The 27,157-nt window shown below is 41.0% G+C and overlaps 1 non-coding gene across 1 annotated transcript; it reads left to right on the top strand.

Moving 5' to 3' along the window:
* The first annotated feature begins 7,512 nt into the window (after nt 1-7,512).
* Nucleotides 7,513-7,584, top strand: Trnae-cuc (transfer RNA glutamic acid (anticodon CUC)). Its single transcript has one exon. It is a non-coding gene; the product is annotated as a tRNA-Glu (tRNA).
* Nucleotides 7,585-27,157: the final 19,573 nt, after the last annotated feature.

Raw genomic sequence — 27,157 nt, 5'->3', positions numbered from 1 at the left:
GCCTAGCGTCGCAGTCTTCCACGTTTGTATCCTGTGTTCGAAACCCGGTTATTGTTTTTTATTTTATTTATTTATTTATTTATTCATTTATCTACCAATGTCTGTAGAAGACTATTAAATGAATGTTTCTTATCGAGTTAGGGATGCAAAGGCGTTGTATCAAATGTTCAAATTACAATTGTGTTGCACAATAAATGTCAAATATTTATTGCATAATATATGTGTGTACGGTATTTTCTGGGTTTACAATCTTTTTAAACTGTCAAATTCTTATATTTCATTCTGATATCAATTCATAATTCTGTATTTTATTCTTATTTTTATTCTTCAGGAAGATTTGATGCATTCCCTTACATGATGAATCAAGATACACTGCAGGAATTTCACCTAAAACAATTTCAAATTATTTTCCCATTCATTTTTTGTTTTGTTTTTTTTATTCACCATACATACGAATACGGACAACCTTACTTCAGTATACATTGGAAAACATTCGTATACTAATGTTCTACGTACGTGTGTAGATAAATAGAAAACATAAGAACTAAGATTTCAAACACGGGGAACTAAAGCGTGAAGCCTTCAGTCTATCCTCTGCGCCACCACTTCGGCTGAACTGTTTGCTCGCTAAAACGCAAGTAAACTACCTCGAAAACTTTGACCGCCGTTTTGTCAGAAATGGTCGAGTATCTACGGGTAAGCCGAGTCGCGAGTTCGTTTATTTTGACCCCTTTTCCACTGAGCGAAGTTTCTGGGAAATCGGGTTACGGCACTTGCCGTGTTCTCCTTGTGAGTGATTTGTACTCAGCGAGTTGCGCTGCCACAAGACAGACTGGGTGGTCCATTGATAGTGACCGGGCCAAATATCTCACGAAAAAAGCGTCAAACGAAAAACCTACAAAGTACGAAACTCGTCTATCTTGAAGGTGGAAGCCAGTTGGCGCTATGGTTGGCCCGCTAGATGCCGCTGGCATAGGTCAAACGGATATCAACTGCTTTTTTTTTTTTTTTAATAGGAACCCCCATTTTATTACATATTCATGTAGTACGTAAAGAAATACGAATGTTTTAGTTGGACCACTTTTTTCGCTTTGTGATAGATGGCGCTGTAATAGTCACAAACGCATAATTACGTGGTACCACGTAACATTCCGTCAGTGCGGACGGTATTTGCTTCGTGATACATTACCCGTGTTAAAATGGACCGTTTACAAATTGCGGAAAAGGTCGATATTGTGTTGATTTATGGCTATTGTGATCAAAATACCCAACGGGCGTGTGTTATGTATGCTGCTCGGTATCCTGGACGACATCATCGAAGTGTCCGGGCCGTTCGTCGGATGGTTACGTTATTTAAGGAAACAGGAAGTGTTCAGCCACACGTGAAACGTCAACCACGACCTGCAACTAATAATGATGCCCAAGTTGGTGTTTTAGCTGCCGTCGCGGCTAATCCGCACATCAGCAGCAGACAAATTGCGTGAGAATCGGGAATCTCAAAAACGTCAATGTTGAGAATGCTACGCAACATCTATTGCACCCGTACCATATTTCTACCAACCAAGAATTCCATGGCGACGACTTTGAACGTGCCACTGGGCACAAGAGAAATTACGGGACGATGACAGATTTTTTGCACGCGTTCTATTTAGCGACGAAGCGTCATTCACAAACAGCGGTAACGTAAACCGGCATAATATGCGCTATTGGTTAATGTATGGTGCGGCATTATGAGGGGAAGGATAATTTACCCACATTTCATCGATGGCATTCTAAATAGTGCAATGTATGCTGATTTCCTACGTAATGTTCTACCGATGTTACTGTAACATGTTTCACTGCATGACAGAATGACGATGTACTTCCAACATGATGGATGTCCGGCACATAGCTCACGTACGGTTCAAGTCGTACTGAATAGCATATTTCATCACTGACGGAATGTTACGTGGTACCACGTAATTATGCGTTTGTGACTATTACAGCGCCACCTATCACAAAGCGAAAAAAGTGGTCCAACTAAAACATTCCTATTCCTTTTCGTATTACACGAATATTTAATAAAAAGGGGCGTTCCTATTTTTAAAAAAACGCAGTTGATAACCGTTTGACCTATGGCAGCGCCATCTAGCGGGCCAACCAGAGCGCCATCTGGTTTTCCCCTTCAAGCTAGACGAATTTCGTTCTTTGTAGTTTTTTCGTTTGACGCTTATTTCGTGAGATATTTATTTGGCCCGATCACGATCCGATCAATGGATCACCCTGTACACACAGTTTCTGAATTAGCACTTAAATCTTTAACATAAGATTATAGCTCTTAACGAGTAGATTATAATATATTTTACATTTTTAAATTTGGTCAGTAACTATATAAAATATCGAAAATAAATTTTTAATCGCCCTTGGAAGCAGTCAGATTGGCAACATGCAACTGGATCTGTGTCCTGGATTAGCCGTTTAGTAATTTAGGAAATTTTTGTAAATGCCATTTAACTTATTTAAAAGGTATCTTTGTAGAGTTTTGTACCCCTTTGTTAGCTAGATAATCACTGGGAAATATATTTTTCATTTACTACTAATTCTTCTTTCCCCTCACTGGTACCTTGAACATTTATTATCATAATTTATGTAACAATTTTAACTGTCAGGTTTGGCATGGCAACAGAATATAATTATAGCACATATGATCTTATACTCCATCACCGTGACGAAAAGAACATTACGAAATTTGCACTTGCAGAAACTACTTCATTCGAGATCGAAGAAAGAAAGATTGGTTTTTAACGTCCCGTCAACGACGAGACCATTGGAGACAGAGCGTAAGCTAGGTACTAATTTGGAACTGGGAAGGTAAACCGCTGCGTCCATTTCAACGGTGCATTTACCTTGATTAATTTTTGGGAAACCAAGGAAAAGTTAAATCAGTATAGCCGAGTGGTGATTCCAACCGTCATTCAACCGAAAATGAATTCATTGTCTAAGCACAACATAACTGCCCTCGGTAAGAGAGACAATGAGGAAATGGGAGTCCAGGAATTGGAGTGCTAAAAACACCAGCTGTCAGCGTCTCAAAGAAAAATGTGGAGAGTACAGACTGTTCCACGTAAGACGCAGGCTCTGTGTCTTGCTTTGCGCAGAAAGTAAGATCTGGAAGTCAGTCTCAGATTAATGCATTTGCTCCAGCGCTTTCCTTCAACTTTCGTAGGTGGTTTACCAATATTAGCTCGTACTAGCGGCCTTGGAAACAAGTCCGATAAACCTGTTGCGTCATTTACGAGGGGCTTCAAAAAGTAAGTTATGCAGACATACATTAACGTAGGAGGTCAATCAGCTTAACGGCTCATGCAGCTAAGTTGCTGACAAGAATAATACACGGAAAACAGGAAAAGAAAATAGAAGAAGTGCTAGATGACGATCAGTTTGGCTTACGGCACGAGAGAGAGGCAATTCTGACGTTGCAGTTGATAATGGAAGCAAGACTACAGCAAAATCAAGACACGTTCATGGGATTTGTCGACCTGGAAAAAGCATTCGACAATGTAAAATGGTGCAAGATGTTCGAAATTCTGAGAAAAACATAGGTAAGGTATGTGGAGGGACGGGTAATATACAATATGTACAAGAGCCAAGAGAGAATAATAAAAGTGGACGACCAAGAACGAAGTGCTCGGATTAAAAAGGGTTTAAGACAGGGATGAAGTCTTTCGCCCCTACTGTTCAATCTGTACATCGAAGAAGCAATGATGGAAATAAAAGAAAGGTTCAGGAGTGGAACTAAAATTCAAGTTGAAAAGATACCAATGATACGATTCACTGATGACATTGGTATCTCGAGTGAAGGTGAAGGAGAATTACATGATCTGTTGAATGGAATGAACAATCTAATGAGTACAGACTATGGATTGAGAGTAAATCGAAGAGAGACGAAAGTAATGAGAAGTATCAGAAATGAGAACAGCGAGAAACTTAACATCAGGATTGACTGTCACGAAGTAGATGAAGTTAAGGAATTCTGCTACCCAGCCAATAAAATAACCAATGACGGACGGACCAACGAGGACATCAAAAGCAGACTATCAATGGCAGAAAAGGGCATTCCTGGTCAAGAGAAGATTACTAGTATCAAACATAGGCCTTAATTTGAGGAAGAAATTTCTGAGAATATATGTCTGGGGTCTTAGCGTGGAAAGAAATGTGTAACTTACTTTCTGAAGTCTATACACAATACACCAGACTGATGCGTAAATAACATAACATAAATGAGCGAAGAGACCTGCTGCCTCTGCGATTCCATTGTATGGTAGTGAAACGGGAACTGTGGGAAAACCGGAACAAAAGAGAATCGAAGTATTTCAGATTTGGTGCTACAGATGAATGTTGAAAATTGGTTGGGCTGGTAAGGTAAGGAATGAGGTGGTCCTGCGCAGAATCGGAGAGGAAAGGAATATGTGGAAAACACTCGTAACGAGAAGAGACAGGGTGACAGGACATCTGTTAAGACATGAGAGAATGACTTCAGTGGTACTAGAGGGAGCTGTAGAAGGAATACAGAGATTGGAATAAAAATGGTTCAAATGGCTCTGAGCACTATGGGACTCAACTGCTGTGGTTATCAGTCCCCTAGAACTTAGAACTACTTAAACCTAACTAACCTAAGGACATCACACACATCCATGCCCGAGGCAGGATTCGAACCTGCGACCGTAGCAGTCGCACGGCTCCGGACTGCGCGCCTAGAACCGCGAGACCACCGCGGCCGGCAGAGATTGGAATACATTCAATAATAAATGAGGACGTAGGTTGCACGTGCTACTCGGAGATGAAGAGGTAGGCATAGGAGAGGAATTCGTGGCGGGCAGCATCAAACAAACAAAAATTGGCACAATTTCATTTTTTCTGGACGCGATATTGCATTTGGTTCAAACTCCACCAAAGTTCCACGGTTATTATGGGTGAAATTTAGATGGTTTCAACAGAAGAATCCTAATGTCCTGTGCATTTAACTTTGGAGCAATTTACGGATGCCTCGCCATTTCACTCGCACACTGTGTACACCTATTACACGTACCGCATCAGGACTGTGTCTGCGGGAAACTTGGAATGTGTATTCTCTTCTGAGAATGCTCTGCTCGCGTTGAGCAATAGTCTTAGCCTGGAAAGAAACGTGTAACTTACTTTCTGAAGTCTATACACAATACACCAGACTGATGCGTAAATAACATAACATAAATGAGCGAAGAGACCTGCTGCCTGTGCGATTCCATTATTGGCGACAAATCGCAATAGCTACCTTAAAATACCTATGTGTAATAATCCTAAAGTTGACCTAAAGTGAAATGACCACGTCAAAGGACAGCAGGAAAAGCAGATGCCAAGCGGAGATTCGCTGGGGGGAAGCTTAAGGGAATTAATTCATACACCAAAGAAGTAGCTTAAATGGTTCAAATGGCTCTGAGCACTATGGGACTTAACTTCTGAGGTCATCAGTCCCCTAGAACTTAGAACTACTTAAACCTAACTAACCTAAGGACATCACACACATCCATGCCCGAGGCAGGATTCGAACCTGCGACCGTAGCGGTCGCGCGGTTCCAGACTTTAGCGCCTAGAACCGCTCGGCCACTATGGCCGGCAGAAGTAACTTAGTAAACAACTTGTTAGACCGATTACTGAGTACTGTTCTTCACTCTGTGACCCTTGCCATATAAGATTGATTGAAGAGGTAGGGAAGATCCAACGAAGAGCGTGATAGTTGAGGAAGCGTGAGAGCGTTACATAGGTGTCATCATATTCCAGTGGCAGACGCTACAACGTACGCCTCTCACCGAAATGTTTACTATTGAAATTTCGAGAGCGTTTGGCGATATATTAATTACTCGCACAAACGGCTTTCGAAATGACGTCGTCGAAAAATCAATTAAATTAGAGCTCAAATGGACCTTTACCTGCGACCATTCTTCTCACTTTCCATTACGAATGGACAGCCAATAAAAAGAGAATGTAGTGTTACCAGAAGTAGCCTACTTCACATACCTTTAGGTGGCTTGCGGATTATGTATTCGGTTGCAGATCTGCTAAGAGAGCTGTGTACAAAATAAAACTTTATAAAGAATGGTGGTTCAATGACTGGCAAATGTAGATACTGTCGCCGGACGTGAGTGCTGCAAATGGCTGTTACAGTCTGTGCGTGACAAATAATTATATCCTGTAACGGTCTTTTTCTTCGGACGAAGCCCGCCAGCATCTATAGGGGTACGTAAAATGCCATGACGACTGATAGTGGACTTCTGAATATCATCAGATACACCAAGGGTCTCCGTACGATTTAAAACATGATTGTGGTGTGCATGAAGTCCAAAGGATCAATATTTTCCCATCAAACCATAAATTCTTACAGGCAAGTGAACAACATACCGCAACGTTTTTCGGACAAGTAACAACTAATCTGGCATAGGGCAATTCAGGAGAGAAATCCGTCAATGCGTTTATTAGTCACAAATTGGTGAATGAACAAAGAAACAGCGATACTAAAAGATATTACTGTCAATTACAGATGTTATGTTTACTGGCTTCGCAAAGGCAGTCTTCCCAAGGTGAGAAAAATTACTGGTGAAGAAACAACAACCAAACTGGAGCTAAAATCATGGAAAGCAGGTCATTGGCAAAGAGATTGGGATAACATCACAACTTGTCATAGAGTTCGTGGCATATTCCATACATCAAGGGGAGGGTGCTTATGAGCCGCGTAAATCCGCCTACAGGCGTGATTCACTACCTGGTAGACTGTGGACCATACTCTGAATATCGACATGGCATTAAGAAACGTCCGACAAATATGTATGTGTTTGATGACACTGGTACACCTGACCATACCGCATTACACTGACCTGCCTACGAAGATTTGCGAATAAGAGTCTTTGATACACAGGGTGACATTATTACAGAAAAAGATGTTAGGGAGGTTGGGTTGTTTGGGGAAGAAGACCAGACAGCGAGGTCATCGGTCTCATCGGATTAGGGAAGGACGGAGAAGGAAGTCGGCCGTGCCCTTTCAAAGGAACCATACCGGCATTTCCCTGGAACGATTTGGGGAAATCACGGAAAACCTAGATCAGGATGGCCGGACGCGGAATTGAACCGTCGTCCTCCCGAATGCGAGTCCAGTGTGCTAGCCACTGCGAGAAAAAGGTGCATGACACATGGTGAGCGAAGTAGCAAGTAATTTATGTGGGAAGTAACTTAAAAATATTTAGAAAATTATGGGACTGCAGGAGAAAATCCGATGACACACGATAGTGCTAAAGTGAACACTATGACTGCAGTGAATATCACTTAGGATTCACCGACGCCGGATTTGTAGGCGCCTTTTGCTCTCATCATTGCTGGCGTTCGTCTCCACGAAATGCGTCCGGAGCACGCCGTTCTATAACGTGAGAGAGTGGCTTTTTTACAGTTGTCGTCAGTTAACCGTGCGTGGTTGCTGCGTTCGCTGGAAGAGCGCTGCCGTCGTTATCCGGTTTGGTCTAGTGGCTAGGATACCTGGCTCTCACCCAGGAGGCCCGGGTTCGATTCCCGGTACCGAAAATGCGCGTTTTTGTTGTTCCTCTTATGCGACTTGTCTCATTCCTACGCAGAGGATAACCAGAACCAGTGGATGGGTGTTCGACAAAGAGGTAGCTACGGCAGAATCAGCAGAACGAATGAGAACTTGTGCGTGACCTATCCCAGACTCCAGTCCAGTGCAGACTGAGGGGCGAGGGCGTGCAGGATCCGTTATGTCCCACTGCTTGAAATTAGTGCCACTAAGGACGACGGTGTCAGCTCACCTGGGACCTCCTCACCAGTTTGGTACTGTTTGCGGAGGGTACGAGTTTCCTGGAACTCTGTCCCCAGACAGACTCACTTGCTTAAAGGTACGTAATGTTAGCATAGGCCATGGATGTAGAATTCGGCAACAGGGGACTTCTGCACAATACATCTTTCTTAGCACTGTTGTGTCCCAGAGGGAAAGAATAGGAAATGCCAGTAAGCCGTCTGCTGCGATGGCAATGTAGACGATCAAGAAATATAGTGCCATGTTTTAGGGATTATGGTTGGTTTTCCTTCTTATTTAATATTCTGTTAATTCTGTACCGCTTTCATATTTAATTTCACTGCCAATTAAAAATGCTTAAACTACTTTAAAAATCTCGCAGCGAATTTTAGTTACAGTTGAATATAACTTTCTGTAGACGCCTTGCCATTAGGTGAAAGTGTTAAAGAAGATGTGAATTATATCTTTTTTGGTTGCACAAACAGTTAGTTACAACGCTGCAAGTCAGCTCTTACAACATCTGGTCACCATCGGCGGTTGTTTGTCGGCATCTGTCACCGTAATGCTCCATTTGAGAGACTTGAGAATATATATCGCCTTTTATACACCGTTTTTGTTGAAAGAACAAGACAACTATCATGATTCTACCCGTAATTTTATATTGACGACGTTGTGTAATGTACAAAATTCTTTGTCTACGTTGTTCTATAACGTATTCACCCTTATATGTTTGACAATGGCTGTACGATTCCTGCACAAATGCCAAATAAAAATAAAAAAAGATTATCTGGACATAAGCGAGAATGCGACCCGCATTATATTCCATTTGATGTGTGTCAAAGTTCTAAATAATATTAAGTAAATAAATAATTAAATGTTAGTGGTAATGAAAACCGCCTTGGCTGTATTACCACATACATATTGTGTTTCGAACGGTTTCGTTCGTTGAACAACATCAGGCTATAGTTAAACAACAGAGGAAATTAAGCTAAAGATATAGCATCTTAACGAATACCCATTGATAACAGTGTTTTACTAAATCCTCACCCAGTTGTGGTTAAGTCTGGTTGTCGTAAGTAATGTTAAAGACTAAATCCAGAAACCCTGATGGTAAACATTCTGCCAACCGCTTAGCGTAAGTACGGTGGGCAGACACGGCATGCTGCACTCAGCAAACTGGTCAGGCAGGGCCGTTCCAAAACGGAAGTTAACACGTAAACACAGTACTTGGCCAGTGTCGAGTGCGACCCGTCGACTGTGCGACCACAATCGTTACAATAAATGACAAAACCATAAGAACAGAAATGGTATTGAAGAGTACACAATCAAACTAAAAAATTGAGAAATAGAACCGAGTAAAGTTAAAAACACAATTAGGCACAATAACAATGGAGCAGGTGAGTGTGCTTACACCAAATTTTATCGCCGTTTTTCTTTTAACAGCTATGACTGTAAACGATAATTATAAAATACAATTGCAAAATAACGATGTAGAATACAACAGAAACGGTAATTTTGATCCCATAGAACGATCATAAGTCACTAATAACGTATTTGCAAAATATGCTTTGTCCTTGAAAATGTAAAGAGCTAAATCAGGCAAACATGAGGTTATCGAATGCTGTTAATCATATTGAAGCCGAGCTGTGTTAAATTAACTACAATCATTTACACTGGAAAGGAACATACACCAATGGCTACACAAAGCTGTAGCATCATTAACGCCAAACCACTTATTATAAAATCGATTGTGATGTAATAAAATAAATAAATAAATAACACAAATTGCTTCTCCGTTTCCCAGGCGCCGGACGGTAAAGTCTGCCCTTTGTCAAAGTCGCCTGTCAGTATATTCGCCAAACTCTTGTTATTGTATTTGTCGCCCATGTCGTCCTTACAGATTCATTCTTTGTTGTTCTGTTCCGCGTATACACCTTCCTTACCGTGTCAAGTGCGCGCAATACTATCAGGCCGCATTAAGTGTCGAGGTGAGCAGTGGTTGTAATGTTTCGCTGATTATTGTATACCAAATGTTTCAATACAGTAATAACAACAACAATCATAATAACAATAATAATAATAATAATATCTACATCTACGAGGGTAATCCCAAAAGTAAGGTCTCCTATTTTTATAAGTACATATACCTGTTTATTTCTACAATGGTTTACATCAGTTTACAGCTTGAACATTTAGCTATTACTCGACATAATTACCATTTCTTTCGACACATTTTTGTAGACGCTGTGGCAGTTTCTGTATGCCCATCTCATACCAGCTCGCCGCCATGCTATTCAGAAAGTTATAAGAGTCTTCTTTCACCTCGTCGTCGGAGCTGAACCGTTTTCCTACCAAATGTTCTTTTAACCTAGGGAACAGGTGATGGTCACTGGGTGCCAAGTCAGGACTATAGGGTGTGTGTGTGTGTGTGTGTGTGTGTGTGTGTGTGTGTGTGTGTGAGAGAGATTATGTTCCACTGAAACTGCTGCAGGAGGGCAACAGTTTGCCGAGCGATGTGTGGGCGAGAGTTGATAAGGAGAATGTGTACGCCCCTGCTCAACATTCCTCTTCTCAGGTTCTGAATCGCCAGTTTGAGTTTTTTCAGAGTCTCACAGTACCTGTCAGCGTTAATTGTGGTCCCAGTGGGAGTAAATTCGACAAGCAATACCCCTTTCCGATCCCAAAAAACGGTTGTCATGACTTTACCGGCAGACTGCAAACTCTCTACACCACTTACGAACATTTTTGACACCCATGCACGACTCATCATACACTTCCGTCAATTGGCGAAGGATTTAAATCGGCGCAGTGCCCTTTGCGTTCAAAAACCGGATAACTGCGCGCAATTCGCACTTGGCGCTAACATCCAACGGGAGCTCCATTCTCAACAGCTACCAAGCCAAGACTGAACGCCTCAGCGCGGCATGCGCATGTTTACACACAGGGCGTGAAGCACTCTTCATAACAGAGCTCTGCAATTATAAAAAAAATAGAAGACTTTACTTTTGGGATTACCCTCGTACATTATACTTCGCATGTTACCTGATGGTGTGTGATGGAGGATACTTCTGGTACCGCTGACTGATCCCCCCTTCTCTGATCCACTCGCGAATCGCGTGAAGGAAGAATGATTGTCGGTCAGTCGCTGCATTATCTATAAGTTTTCGACTTTTCTCGTCGTGATCATTTCGTGAGACGTATGTGGAAAGAACCATTATGTTTTTCGACTCTTCCCAGAAAGTTCTTTCTCGAAGTTTCAACAGTTATCCTCTCCGTGATGCACAGCGCCTCCCTTGTAACGACTGCCACTGCAGTTTGTCGACCATGTCTGTAACGCTCTCGCGCCAACTGAACGATCCTACTACGAAACGCACCGCTCTTCGTTGTATCTTCCCTAGCTCTCCAATCTGCCCTACATGGTAAGGTGGTGGTGGTGGTGGTTACTGTTTAACGTCCCGTCGACAACGAGGTCATTAGAGACGGAGTGCTAGCTCGGGTTAGGGAAGGATTGGGAAGGAAATCGGCCGTGCCCTTTCAAAGGAACCATCCCGGCATTTGCCTGAAACGATTTAGGGAAATCACGGAAAACCTAAATCAGGATGGCCGGAGACGGGATTGAACCGTCGTCCTCCCGAATGCGAGTCCAGTGTGCTAACCACTGCGCCACCTCGCTCGGTACTACTACATGGTAAGGGTCATAGGCTGATGAAAAATACTCAAGAATTGGTCAAACAAGCGCCTTCTAAGCCGCTTCTATCGTGGATGAATAACATTTCCGTAAGATTCTTTCTACGAATCTCAGTCTTGCGTCTGCTTTTCCTGCTATTTATTTTATGTGGTCATTCCACTTAAGATTGCTCTGGATAGTTACATATTTTACAGTAGATACTGGTTCCAGCAATTTGTCATCAATAGCGTAGTTATACACTAATGGAATTGTTTTCCTATGTATGAGCCATATGTTGCATTTACTTATCTTCAGGGTCAGCTGCCAGAGCCTGCACTGTTCTTCAAGCCCCTGCAGGTCATTCTGGAAATTTACTCTGTCCAAATGTTCAAATGTGTGTTAATTCCTAAGGGACCAAACTGCTGAGGTCATCGGTCCCTAGACTTACACACTACTTAAGCTAACTTAAACAAACTTATGCTAAGAACAACACACACACCCATACCCGAGGGAGGACTCGAACCTCCGGGGGGAGGGACCGGGCAGCCCGTGACATGGCGCCTCAAACCACGCGGCCACTCCGCGCGGCCCTACTCTGTCTCCTACCGTTACTACTTTCTTATGGACAGCAGCATCATCTGCGAACAATCTTACAGAGCTTCTGACGTTTTCTACTACGAAGTGTTGAGATCTGTCAACAAGGTATTCAATCGCAAATTTGATCTGATGCTCGGTAAGTTCGTATATTTTTCACTAAACGGCAATGCGGGACGGCGTCAAATGTCTTCCTGAAGTCAGGAAACACGGCATTGTCTACAGCGCTATGGATCACATGGAGGAAAAGAGCGAACTGAGTTTCACAATATCTCTGTTTGCGAAATCCACGTCGATTTTTATAGTGGAGATTTTGTTTCTCCAAAATCTTCATAATTCTTGAGCAAAAAACACTTTCCATAATTCTACAACAGACTGACGTCAGCGATGTAGACCTACAATTAAGTGCATCTATGACCATCGTTTTTTCCAGTCGCTAGATACCCTGCGTTGCTCCAGCGATCTGAAATAAACTGCTGCTGGAAGGAGAGCAAGTTATTTTACGTAATCTTATAGACACCTCAGCTGATCTTGATGCCTACAGACTAAAAAGCGATTGTAGTTGCTTTTCTATTCTGTGATGGGTGTTCTCAATATCTGCCGTGTCAACGTTCGTACAATGACTGAAAGAAGGAACGTGTTACGATCTTCCGCGGTGAAACAATTTCGGAAGACTGAATTCAGGCCGGCCGCTGTGGCCGAGCGGTTCTAGGCTCTTCAGTCGGGAACCGCGCGACTGCTACGGTCGCAGGTTCGAATCCTGCCTCGGGCATCGATGTGTGTGATGTCCTTAGGTTACTTAAGTTTAAGTAGCTCTAAGTTCTAGGGGACTGATGACCTCAGATGTTAAGTCCCATAGTGCTCAGAGCCATTTGAACCATTTTGAACTGAATTCAGTATTTCGGCCTTCTCTTTGTTATCTTCCGTTTCGGAGCCCGTATGGTCTATGACTGAATGAATAAAGCATTTATAACTGCTTACTGATATTACTCCAGACCAAACCCTGTTACGGTTTAACTCAGATCACTTGACGAAATTTTACTTTACAAAGTCATTGAACGTTTCTTTCATTGCTCTCCTTACGCACATTTTCGCCTCGTTCAGCTTCTACTTGACAGCTAGGTTCTGTCTTCCCGTGGATCTGTAATGTAGTTCTTTTTCTTTGCGTAGAAGTAAATAATAATAATAATAATAATAATAATCCCCATGGAGGCCCGGGAAAAGAATAGGCCTCCGGTATGTTCTGCCAGTCGTAAAAGGCGACGAAAAGAACAAACCACTAATAGGGCTAACCCCCCTTTTAGTGTGATTAGTTGGTTCAGGACACAACTAAAGAAGCCTCGGACAAGCGCCGTCATGGTCGGGGACGACGCTTGAACCATATGCCCGCCCACAATGGTAACGACACTGCTAGCCAACTGGAAAATGATTTCAATCCAAATAGAGGTGTTTTGCAGGATATGCTTCCTGCAACCACCCTGGAAGGAAAACAAAGACAGAGGATGAGATGGTCAGATGAAGTTAATCGACACCTCATGTTCTGTTATTACCAAGCAACAAACCTAGGAACCAACACAACTGGATACAGATCACAAGTATACACAACATTTATTACCAGATACCCAGAATTTTAACAGAACAACGACTAGCTGATCAGATCCGTGTAATAATCAAAAATAACAGGATACCCCAGTCAGAATTAGAAAACATCAAACAACAAGTACAACAAATACTGGAACAAAATAATGTGCAATCAGAAGAAGAAGAAAATACAGTAATGGACTCAAACATCCCAGAGCAAACAAACAAAGAACAACACGCACCAATTAAACAATCAGAGGAAAACGAAATCTTAAGACAGCCACCAGAACAAGCACAAATAGAACACGAAGTGACACAGATGTTAGATATAGAAGAAAAATTTCAGCTAACATGTATAGAATACAAAGACACAAATACAGACATTAGACCATTCTTGCATAGACCACCAAATAACCCACAAGTCGAAACAACAATAAAAACTATCAACACAATCATACACAACAAAATAAATGAAAACACAACTATGGAAGAGTTACAACTACTGGTTTATATAGGAGCACTCACTACACTAAATATACACACTAGGCAGAGATCAGAACCAACCAACACACAGAAGAAACCCACAAAACCAGCATGGCAACACAGGCTACAGATCAAAATAGAAAAACTGAGAAAAGACATCGGACAGCTAACACAATTTATAAGAAATGAAATCTCGGAAAAAAAACGAAAAAGGTTAGGTAAAATCTCACAACAAGAAGCGACAGAGCAATTAGACGAAAAGAAGCAGAAATTACAAGCATTGGCCAAACGACTCAGAAGATACAAAAAAAGTGAAAATAGAAGGAAGCAAAACCAAACATTCAACACAAACCAAAAGAAATTTTACCAGACAATAGATAACACACACATTAAAATAAACAATCCACCAAACATAACAGACATGGAACACTTCTGGAGCAACATATGGTCAAACCCGGTACAACATAACAGGCATGCACGGTGGATACAAGCAGAAACAGACACATACAAGATGATACCACAAATGCCTGAAGTGATAATTTTGCAACATGAAGTCACCCAAGCAATTAATTCTACTCACAATTGGAAAGCCCCTGAAAATGATAAAATAGCAAATTTCTGGTTAAAGAAGTTCACCTCAACACATTCACATGTAATTAAATTATTTAACAGTTACATTGCAGACCCATACACATTCCCTGATACACTTACACATGGAATAACTTATCTGAAACCTAAAGATCAAGCAGACACAGCGAACCCAGCTAAATATCGCCCCATAACATGCCTACCAACAATATACAAAATATTAACTTCAGTCATTAAACAGAAATTAATGACACATACAACACAGAACAAAATTATAAATGAAGAACAAAAAGGCTGTTGCAAAGGAGCACGAGGATGTAAAGAGCAACTGATAATAGATGCAGAGGTGACATATCAAGCTAAAACTAAACAAAGGTCGCTACACTACGCATACATTGATTACCAAAAAGCTTTTGATAGTGTACCCCACTCATGGTTACTACAAATATTGGAAATATACAAAGTAGATCCTAAATTGACACAGTTCCTAAACATAGTAATGAAAAATTGGAAAACCACACTTAATATCGAAACAAATTCAAATAATATCACATCACAGCCAATACAGATTAAGCGTGGAATATACCAAGGAGACTCATTAAGTCCTTTCTAGTTCTGCCTTGCTCTGAACCCACTATCCAACATGCTAAATAATACAAATTATGGATACAATATTACTGGAACATACCCACACAAAATCACACATTTGCTATACATGGATGATCTAAAACTACTGGCAGCAACAAATCAACAACTCAACCAATTACTAAAGATAACAGAAGTATTCAGCAATGATATAAGTATGGCTTTTGGAACAGACAAATGTAAGAAAAATAGCATAGTCAAGGGAAAACACACTAAACAAGAAGATTACATATTGGATAACCACAGCGACTGCATAGAAGCGATGGAAAAAACGGATGCCTATAAATATCTAGGATACAGACAAAAAATAGGAATAGATAATACAAATATTAAAGAAGAACTAAAAGAAAAATATAGACAAAGACTAACAAAAATACTGAAAACAGAATTGACAGCAAGAAACAAGACAAAAGCCATAAATACTTATGCCATACCAATATTGACCTACTCATTTGGAGTAGTGAAATGGAGTAACACAGACCTAGAAGCACTCAATACACTTACACGATCACAATGCCACAAATATAGAATACATCACATACATTCAGCAACAGAAAGATTCACATTAAGCAGAAAGGAAGGAGGAAGGGGATTTATCGACATAAAAAACCTACATTATGGACAGGTAGACAATTTAAGAAAATTCTTTCTAGAACGAGCAGAAACTAGCAAAATGCACAAGGCAATCACTCATATAAATACATCGGCTACACCACTGCAATTTCATAACCACTTCTACAACCCTTTAGATCACACAACATCAACAGATACGAAGAAAGTAAATTGGAAAAAGAAAACACTTCATGGCAAGCACCCGTATCATCTAACACAGCCACACATCGATCAAGACGCATCCAACACATGGCTAAGAAAAGGCAATATATACAGTGAGACAGAAGGATTCATGATTGCAATACAGGATCAAACAATAAACACCAGGTATTACAGCAAGCATATTATTAAAGATCCCAATACCACAACAGATAAATGCAGACTTTGTAAACAACAAATAGAAACAGTAGATCACATCACAAGCGGATGTACAATACTAGCAAATACAGAATACCCCAGAAGACATGACAATGTCGCAAAAATAATACATCAACAGCTTGCCTTACAACATAAACTTTTAAAACAACAAGTTCTTACATACAAGTATGCACCACAAAATGTACTGGAGAATGATGAATACAAATTATACCGGAACAGAACCATTATAACAGATAAAACAACGCCACATAACAAACCTGACATCATACTCACCAATAAAAATAAGAAATTAACACAACTAATCGAAATATCCATACCCAGTACAACAAATATACAAAAGAAAACAGGAGAAAAAATTGAAAAATACATCCAACTGGCTGAGGAAGTCAAAGACATGTGGCATCAGGATAAAGTTGACATCATACCAATTATACTATCAAGTACAGGAGTCATACCACACAATATCCACCAGTACATCAATGCAATACAGCTACATCCAAACATATATATATATATATATATATATATATATATATATATATATATATACTCCTGGGCTATCGGCGAGGACCATTCGCAACCGTCTCCATGAAGCTGGGCTACGGTCCCGCACACCGTTAGGCCGTCTTCCGCTCACGCCCCAACATCGTGCAGCCCGCCTCCAGTGGTGTCGCGACAGGCGTGAATGGAGGGACGAATGGAGACGTGTCGTCTTCAGCGATGAGAGTCGCTTCTGCCTTGGTGCCAATGATGGTCGTATGCGTGTTTGGCGCCGTGCAGGTGAGCGCCACAATCAGGACTGCATACGACCGAGGCACACAGAGCCAACACCCGGCATCATGGTGTGGGGAGCGATCTCCTACACTGGCCGTACACCACTGGTGATCGTCGAGGGGACACTGAATAGTGCACGGTACATCCAAACCGTCATCGAACCCATCGTTCTACCATTCCTAGACCGGCAAGGGAACTTGCTGTTCCAACAGGACAATGCACGTCCGCATGTATCCCGTGCCACCCAACGTGCTCTAGAAGGTGTAAGTCAACTACCCTGGCCAGCAAGATCTCCGGATCTGTCCCCCATTGAGCATGTTTGGGACTGGATGAAGCGTCGTTTCACGCGGTCTGCACGTCCAGCACGAACGCTGGTTCAACTGAGGCGCCAGGTGGAAATGGCATGGCAAGCCGTTCCACAGGACTACATGCAGCATCTCTACGATCGTCTCCATGGGAGAATAGCAGCCTGCATTGCTGCGAAAGGTGGATATACACTGTACTAGTGCCGACATTGTGCATGCTCTGTTGCCTGTGTCTATGTGCCTGTGGTTCTGTCAGTGTGATCATGTGATGTATCTGACCCCAGGAATGTGTCAATAAAGTTTCCCCTTCCTTGGACAATGAATTCACGGTGTTCTTATTTCAATTTCCAGGAGTGTATATATATATATATATATATATATATATATATATATATATATATATATATAACTACAGAAATCCGTAATTATTGATACATGTTCAATTACCCGAAAGTTCCTAAATGCAATATAACACATACCGTACAGTTAATAGGAAGTGACGCTTGATCAAGGTTCGCGTCACTTTCCATTCTTAACCAGACTTAACGTCTGAGAAAGTAAAGAAATAATAATAATAATATGGTTACCTCAACGGTAGTGAAGGCGGAGAGAACGAATCTCGGTACGGTGGAACTAGCGGAAGAGGCACATAATACAATAAATCCACCTTGCGTCTGACTTGTAACAAGCGGCACTGTGGTCGGCGTCTGTTCACCAGAGGTGCGGCCGTAATACAAATTCTGGAACTAACCACTCCAGTCTTAACCACTGAGCTTTTCTGAGCTCAACCCTTTGATTCTAAGTACTATTATGGAGCGTTTTAGTAATTACAAAATTACCCCAGGTGGTAACAAATCCTCCGCCATCAGTGGCGCAACTAGTCTATCGGATTCTGGGGAGACTAGGCTGAAACGCTATATCCCAAACCAGAGGAAATCGAAGTCTTTTGACCGACTCATGCCCAAGGTCGAAACATTTTTTGGCACTATCAATATTAACTCTCTCTTGACACCAGGAAAACTCTATAAATTAGGAGACACACTAAAAGAACAAAATATCAAAATTTTAGCCCTGCAAGAAACAAGGTTGCCTGATGAGAATACCATGGATTTTGGAAACTACCGATTGTTTAAAAGTAAAACAGACAAAAGAATTCTTAAAAACACTCCGCATCTGGGTGTTGCATTCGCAATTTCGCAAGACATTCTTGGCTCCGTAATCGAAGTAAATCCAGTAAACAACAGACTAATGACAATTTCCATGAAATGTGCAAATAAAATGTACTGTTTAATTAACGCACACATGCCTATCAACCAGGAGAATAAAACAAATCCAGAAAAAGTAAATAAGTCATGGGAAGTGTTAGAGAATACAGTCTCCAAAATTCCTCAAAATTATGTAAAGATTTTAATGGGTGATTTTAATGCACAGTTAGGGAAAGAGAGAAAATTTAGAAAAACGGTCGGTGAATTCCCTGCACATAAATGGACCAATCAAAATGGAAAGAGGCTGGTAGAATTTTGCAGAAATTGCAATCTCAAAATTATGTCAACTCATTTTAAGAAAAAACCTTCAAAACAAAAGACATGGCGATCACCTAACAAGGACATAGGTGAATTCCAAATTGACCATATTGCAATCTCGTATCCATGTCACAAAGAAATTTTAAATGTTCAAGTTCGTAAAGGCGCCAATATTGACTCAGACCATTACTTAACCCGTGTGAAACTAAAGCTAAAACCCCAAAATTTCAACAAAAGGACACCATTAATCCCCAAATTTGACACCAGTAAAATCCAACCATCATTATTAGCAGACGAATTTGACAAAACAAGTGCACAAAATTGGGAACAACTCAAACACAAGATTATCAAAACAGCTCAAGATCAAATTCCTTTACGAAAACACAAGAAACATGCTTGGTGGAATGAAAACTGTGATCATGCAATCAAAGCCAGACAAGAGGCATTTAAAGCATGGAATAGCAACAAGACAGAAGACACATATGATACATTCATGGCAACTAGAAAAGACACTTCAAAACTAATTAGACAAACAAAAAGACAATATGAGAATAGTCAACTCTTAGAAATTGAAGAAGATTTTCAGAAATACAATACCAGAAATTTTTATAAAACTTTTAAAACCAAAATAAAGGGGTACCAACCCCAGAATCTTTGCTTCAAGAAGGAAAATGGACAGTTGGCTCTTAACAACCAAGAAAATTGCAAAGAACTTTCTAAATATTTTAAGAATCTTCTAAATTGCCCCGAGCCCACAGAAAGATTTCCACCAAAAATTCCCCAACAATGCAATCCAGTTTCACTTGCACCAAATGAAGAGGAAATCATTAAAGAAATTCATAGGTTGAAAAACAACAAAGCATCTGGTGAAGATGGAATTGTTGCAGAACTTTTAAAGGCAGCTGGTCCAAAAACCGTTAAAGAAATTACTTCAATCATGCAAAACATTTGGCAAACTGAAAAAATTCCTGATGAATGGAAAACCGCCTTGATTCACCCACTTCATAAGAAGGGAGACAAAACTGATGTTAATAATTACAGAGGAATTTCTCTTCTTCCAGTCACATACAAAATCCTCTCTCAATGTCTTCTGAACCGAGCACAACAGCAACTTGAATGGAAAATTGGCGAATATCAAGCAGGTTTCAGGCCAAATAGATCTTGCCCAGAACAGATTTTAGTCCTCAAACTAATTCTCAGACATCAAAAAAATTTACAATAAAAAACTAGTTTGTACCTTTGTAGATTTTAGAAAGGCTTATGACTCAGTGGATCGTGAATCTCTTTTCCAAATTGTGAAAATATTTAGGTGAAACAATCTCAGAGACTGGTCTAGAAAAAATTGGAAATGAAATTCGTTGTCAAAAGATGGAGACAGCTTTTAGGCTTACAAAAGACATCTACAACAAAAAATGTCTCTCGAGGTACTCTAAATTGAGACATTACAACACGGTCATAAAACCAGAGTGCCTTTATGGGGCTGAAACGCTAATTTTAAACAGAAAAAAGGACATTCAAGAAATCCAAAAAAGAGAAAGAAAAGTAATCAGAAAAATTCTAGGTCCAAAATATACTGAAGAAGGAACATACAGGCTAAGAGCAAATAGTGAAATTCAACAATACACCAGCATATATTCAGATATGAAAAAACGCAGATTAAAATTTTATGGGCATATTAAAAGAATGGATGCTACCAGACTAACTAAACAAGTAGTGGAATTCTACGAAAATCGAAGTAAAGCTAAATTTGAGACAATAAAATGGATTGCTGCTATAAAAGAGGACATGAAAGAGGCAGATATAAAACAAGATGAAATTCAAGACAGAAAATTATTTAGGCAAAAAATTCATGACTGGGTAGTTGGTCAAGCTGAAAAACCAAAGAAAACTGGAACCACATGGTCTGATGTAAGGAAAAGAGCTCATTCCGAGAGAATGAAAACAATTTGGGCAGAGAGAAAGTCTAAAAGAAAATAACTGAATGCCCCGTGATTGTACGTCGCGTGGTCCAGTAGGGCCCAAACGTGAACAATAATAATATGGTTACATCAACGTTTAGCACAGCGGTTTAGAATATCTGTAGTCAAGAGAAATAGAGAAATACATCATTTCGAAAGAGTTTATCTTGAAAATTTTAGAATTACTTCTGTTATGATATTGATATAAGAACTGAATTCATACTCTCACAAAACATACTCTCACAAAACTGACATCAGAATTCACATGATATAAAATCGTAATATGCATTCACCGTCGTCAGTATTTCAGGTAACACTGCGCGAGTAAACAAAGGCCTGCAGACTACGGCTGTGCGAGAATGTCTGTTTCTTTCTTCTTACATTTGAGAAAATCGGTTTTTGTATTTTTTTTTATTTATCTAAGGGCTGAGTATTTCTCCTTCTATCTCGTCTTACTCGCTATCTCCGGTTTTCCGGTTGTACCAGTTGACTGAGGAATGATGAGATTTATTGTTGTCCGAAGATATGATCAGTCTGTCTTTACCCGACTGGAATGTTTTCTCCTGTCGATTATGCTGCTATCCCAAACACCTGGGAAATGCCTCCCTCAAGCAACTGAAAAACGTTGATTGTAGGTTGGAATTCATTTCTTTTCGGGATTATAAGACGAAAGCTGGCTTTTTGACAGCCTTTTCAATTTTCAATGATATTCTTTCGTTATCTCGCGAGCTAGTCTTTGAAGGTACTTTCCAATGACATTTCTGTAAGAAGTATCGATACAGACAATATAGATCTTTGGGACACCTCTCTGAAATGTGCGGCGGAAGTTCTTGGTCACGAATTTCCGGCTGTTGGCCAATCAGTGATCGGGCGGTTTCTATGCACGCCGGCGAGCTACTCCTAAAACCACTGTTGATTCCTGGCGCTTCGCCGAGACGGCTGGAGGGGCGTTTAATGCGGCTGTCGCGAACTTGCAGCCTTTGTGAGATCGTTGTATTTATTTCATCCATCCGAAGGACTTGTTTAAAAACAACCGTGAGGTGTTCCCCTACCAAGGGGAGATTTTTCACTAAATTCGTATTGCTAAAGTTGCTATGAATCGCGGAGGCGTACATGTATGCATTCATTCGCGTTGTGTTGCAAACGTTTCAGATCTTTATGAAGTCAGTAGGCACAGGACTGATTACAAGTCGATTTCTTGTCCAAATCATTATGCAGTCAACTAAACGTTGTGCAGTGAACTCGGTCAATCTTTCTTTCAGCTAAGTATATTCAACGATTTTCTTAGCATTTTTTAATAAATTAAGCTCAAGTGATGCTGACACGTACCACATGAATTTGACGTGTCTGTGTCATGCCAAGGGGTCATTTTTTATAGTGATTATTCGGTTTAGGATCAATAATATAATTTAAAGTCAGACAGTTTCTCATTTCAACCTTCTTGGTCATTTAGTGGATGTTTAAGTACATACTGGCAAAATCTTCGTCTGCCACCATTTAGTGATCACACGTTACAAGACGCTACCTTCGCCTCAGTTAACTACTGCATTTGTTGACTTCTATCAAGAATTTACCTTCACAAATTGCATCTCCTATTTGAAATAAGCCGTACCCCGTTATGATACGTACAACTTTCAGCTAATGAATTTAGGTCTTAGCAACGGACACTGTTTGCAGGGAGACGCTGTATATGATTCTGAAAAAGCAAGTCTATTCATGTTTTAGAAACTGTTTCGAAAAAAAAATTCTACATATATATCTACATCTAAACCTACATACATGCACCGCAAGCTACCGTATGGTGAGTGACGAAGTGTACCCTATACCATTAAAAGTCACTTCCTTTTCTGTTCCTGTGGCAGAGCGAGGGAAAAACGACTGTTTATATGCATCCAGACAAGCCCTAGTCTCTAATTTTATGCTCGTGGTCCTTACGTGAAATGTAGGTGGCAGCAGAATCGTTCCCCAGTCATCCTCAAATGCAAGTTCTGTAAATTTTCTCAGCAGTGCTCAATAGGTCCCGTCTGAATTCCCGAAGCGTCTCCTTAATAATCGCTTGTTTGTCTAAACTTCTGGTAAGAGATCAAGCAGCCGGTCTCTGGGTTACTTCGATGTTCTCCTTTAATCCGACCTGGTTCGGATCCCAAACACTCTAACAGTACTCAACAATGGGTCGAACTAGTGTCCTGTATGTATGCTGTCTCTTTGACAGATGAACCACACATTCCTAAACTTCTACCAGTAAACCGAAGTCGACCATTCCCCATCCCTACTACAATACTTACATGTTTATTCCATTTCATATTGCTTTGCAACTTTACGCCTGGATATTTAACACATGTGATTGTGTCACATGGCACACTACTAATGTTATATTGGAAAGTTATGAGTTTGTTTTCCCTACTCATCTCCATTAACTTACAGTTTTCTACATTTAGAGCTGGCTGCCATTTATCGCAGCAAGTAGAAATTTTGTCTAAGTCATCTTGTACTCTCCTACAATCGCTCAACGACAGCACCTTCCCATATACCACAGCATCATCAGCAAACAGCCGCAGGTAGCTGCTTATCCTGTCAACCACATCCTTTATGTACGTAGAAAATAACAAGAGTCGTACCACATTTTCCTGGTGCACTCCTGACGATACGCTTGTCTCTGATGAATACTCGCCGTCAGGGAAAACTTACTGCGTTCTGTTACTAAGAAGTCTTACAGCCACCTCCACATCTGGGGACATATTCCGTATGCTTGTACCTTCGTTAAGAGTTGGCAGTGTGGCACTGCGTCAAACGCTTTACGGAAATACAAGAATATTGAATCCGCCTGTTAACCTTCGTCCAGAGTACGCATTAGACTATATGAGAAAAGGGCAAGCCGAGCTTCGCAGGAGCGATGTTTTCTAAAACCGCGCTGAGTTGTGGACAGAAGCTTTTTCTTCTCTAGGAACTTTATTGTATTCGAACTTTGGATATGTTCAAGGATTCTGCATCGCAGCAAACTGATGTTAAAGACATCAGTCTGTAATTTTTCGGGTCGAGGAGTGTGGCACGTTTTGTCAAACCAGGTATATGAAAATCGTGCGAACTGCAACATCATTCAACAGGCTTTACGTCGTATTACCAGCTGTTATTCACTTTTTTACTACTTGATTACAGAACGTGGTCTACATCATCATCAAGTATAAGTTGCTCATCACAACGCTTTTGGTATAGTTAAGATCCTCTGCGTGATAATCGTGTTCAGTGCTCTTCGCTTTCTAATTCTGTGCCTTATTATTTCTGCTGAGCGATTCAAGGTAAATTTGTTTTCACATACTGAAGTCAGATTGCGTTTATTGAGTTACTTAGGTCATTTCTGGACCTGTACTGGACACAATTTGCTCACATCAGGTCGAGCTGATTTATTGAACAGTAGATAAACCATTGATAAAAAGAAAACACAGGTCTTACAAAGTTATCTGAAAATTTTACAAATACATGTATAAATACACCGAAGAGCCAAAGAAACTGGTACATCTGCCTAATATCTTGTAGGGCCCCCGCAAGCACGCAGAAGTGCCGCAACACGACGTAGCATGGACTCGATAACTCATCTAATGTCTGAAGTAGTGCTGGAAGGAATTGACACTATGAATCCTGCAGGGCTGTCCATAAATCCGCAAGAGTACGACGGGGTGGAGATCTTTTCTGAACAGCACGCTACAAGGCATTTCAGATGTACTCAATAATGTTCATGTCTGGGAAGATTAGTGGCCTGCGGAAGTGTTTAAACTCAGAAGAGTGTACCTGGAGCCACTCTGTAGCAATTCTGGGCGTGTGGAGTGTCGCATCGTCCTGCTGGAATTGCCAAAGTCCGTTGGAATGCACAATGGACGTGAATGGATGCAGGTGGTCAGACAGGATGCTTACGTACGTGTTACCTGTCAGAGTCGTATCTAGACGTATCAGGGGTCCCATACCACTCCAACTGCACACCATTACAGAGCCTCCACCAGCTTGAACAGTCCGCTGCTGACATGCATGGTACAAGCGCTTTTAGTAAAATGTTATTGCGGGGGATGGTGACATCATGACTATAATAACTTCACCCTCCCCCAGATACGATCCGCGCCTAAACAACCGCAAATAACATTCGCCAAGTGTTGCGTTATTCTAGCTGTTAATCGAAAAGAAATCTTCTGTCGTTAATTCTTTTTCAGGACAGCAAGACATCAGAATAGCTACCTACATTGGTACTCAGAGAGGAAGAACGAAGTCTGCTGCGTCGTGGCCACCAATAAAGCTGCAGCAGGTTCGCTGGCTACAGCGCTCTGGAGGGCGAGGGTCGCGTTATTGCTCTCGGGGGCCAGGGCAGACATGCGCTCCCTCAACAGCTGAATAAACACCGCCAGCAGGCGCTGCGAGACTAGTTCAACGCGGACTGCGTGACAAAGCACGCCGCCGGCGGTGAGTGAGATACGCGTCGAGACGTAAGTCACAAATACTGGAAAAAATATCCTCTCACATAGAAGATGCCCTTGTTGAACAAGAAACCTGTTTTCACTATACACTGTGAAACACATACGACCATTAGTTCAAGACATTGACACTAGGTTTTCAGTAAATGGTAGTAGGCCCGGGGACAATAATTCTATTCAACAGGAAATATTCTTAACCCTTATGTCATTCGAGATATTAAAAGTACTCGAAAAGACGAGTACAGAATATAACGCAATTTTTTAATTTTTATTTTTGATGCGATTCCCCACGACTTTTTTTCTTGTGCCAGCCTTTTCATCACACAATAGCACTTACAACCTACGTCCTCAGGTATTTGCTGCTTGTATCTCAATCTCTGTTTTACCCTACCGATTTTTCACGTCCACAGCTCCCTCTAGCACGATGGAAGTTATTCCGTGATATCTTAACAGATGTGCTGTCATCCTATTCGTCATTCTTGTCAGTGTTTTCCATATATTTCTTTCCTCGAAAATTCTGCGGAGAACCTCATTCCTTACCTTATCAGTCCGCATACTTTCCAAATGGTGCAAATGGCTCTGAGAACTATGGGACTTAACATCTGAGGTCATCAGTCCCCTAGACTTAGAACTACTTAAACCTAACTAACCCAAGGACATCACACACATCCATGCCCGAGGCAGGACTCGAACCTGCGACCGTAGCCGCAGCGCGGTTCCGGACTGAAGCGCCTAGTACAACTCGGCCACAACGGCCGGCTACATAATTTTCAACATTCTTCTATAGGACTACATCTCAAATGCTTCAGTTCTCTTCTGTTCTGGTTTTCCCACAGTCCATTCTCATTGCCATATAATGTTGTCCTCCAGACATACATTCTCAGATATTTCTTCCTCAAATTAAGACCTATATTTGATACTAGTACACTTCTCATGGCCAGTAATGCCCTTTTTACCAGTGCTAGTCTGCTCTTTATCTCCTCCTTGCTCCGTCCGTCATGGGTTATTTTCCTGTCTAGGTATCAGAATTCCTTAACTTCATCTCCTTTGTGTTCACCAAACCTGAGGTTAGATTCTCGCTTTTCTCATTTCTACTACTTCTCATTACTTTCGTCTTTCTTCGATTTACTCTCAGCCCAAATTATTTCTTCATTAGAATGCTCATTCCATTCAGCAGGTCCTGTAATTCTTCTTCACTTTCACTGATGATGGCAATGTCATCAGCGAATCTTAAGACTGATGTCCTTTCACCTTGAATTTTAATCACACTCTTCAGCCATTCTTTTATTTCCGTCTTCCACCTATAATTGAACAGCAGGGGCGAAAGACTACACCCCTGCCTCGCACCCTTTCTAATCCGAGCTCTTCGTTCTTGGTCTTTCCTTCTTATCGTTCCCTCTTGTTTCTTGTGCATATTGTATATTACCCGTCTTTTCCTACAGTTTACCTCTATTTTCCTCAGGATTTCGACCATCTTGAGCCATTTTACATTGTCGAACGCTTTTCCCAAATCCTAGGACCGTGTCTTGATTTTTCTTCAGTGCTGCTTGGATTGTCAACCACAGTTTCATAACTGCCTTTACCTTTCCTAAAGTGAAACTGACTGTCATCTAACACAGCCTTTTCTTTTCCGTTCTTCTGTATATTATTCTTGTCAGCAACTTGGATACATGAGCTATTAAGCTGGCTGTGCAATAATTCTCGCTCTTGTCCGCTCTTGCAATAAAAACTTTACGATTTTCCAATGAAATTTTAATACTGTCACGGATGGCAAAGGAC

Source organism: Schistocerca nitens, chromosome 6 (genome assembly GCF_023898315.1).
Source record: "Schistocerca nitens isolate TAMUIC-IGC-003100 chromosome 6, iqSchNite1.1, whole genome shotgun sequence".
NCBI classification, from domain to species: domain Eukaryota; kingdom Metazoa; phylum Arthropoda; class Insecta; order Orthoptera; family Acrididae; genus Schistocerca; species Schistocerca nitens.
This window is presented reverse-complemented; position numbering and strand designations above follow the sequence as displayed.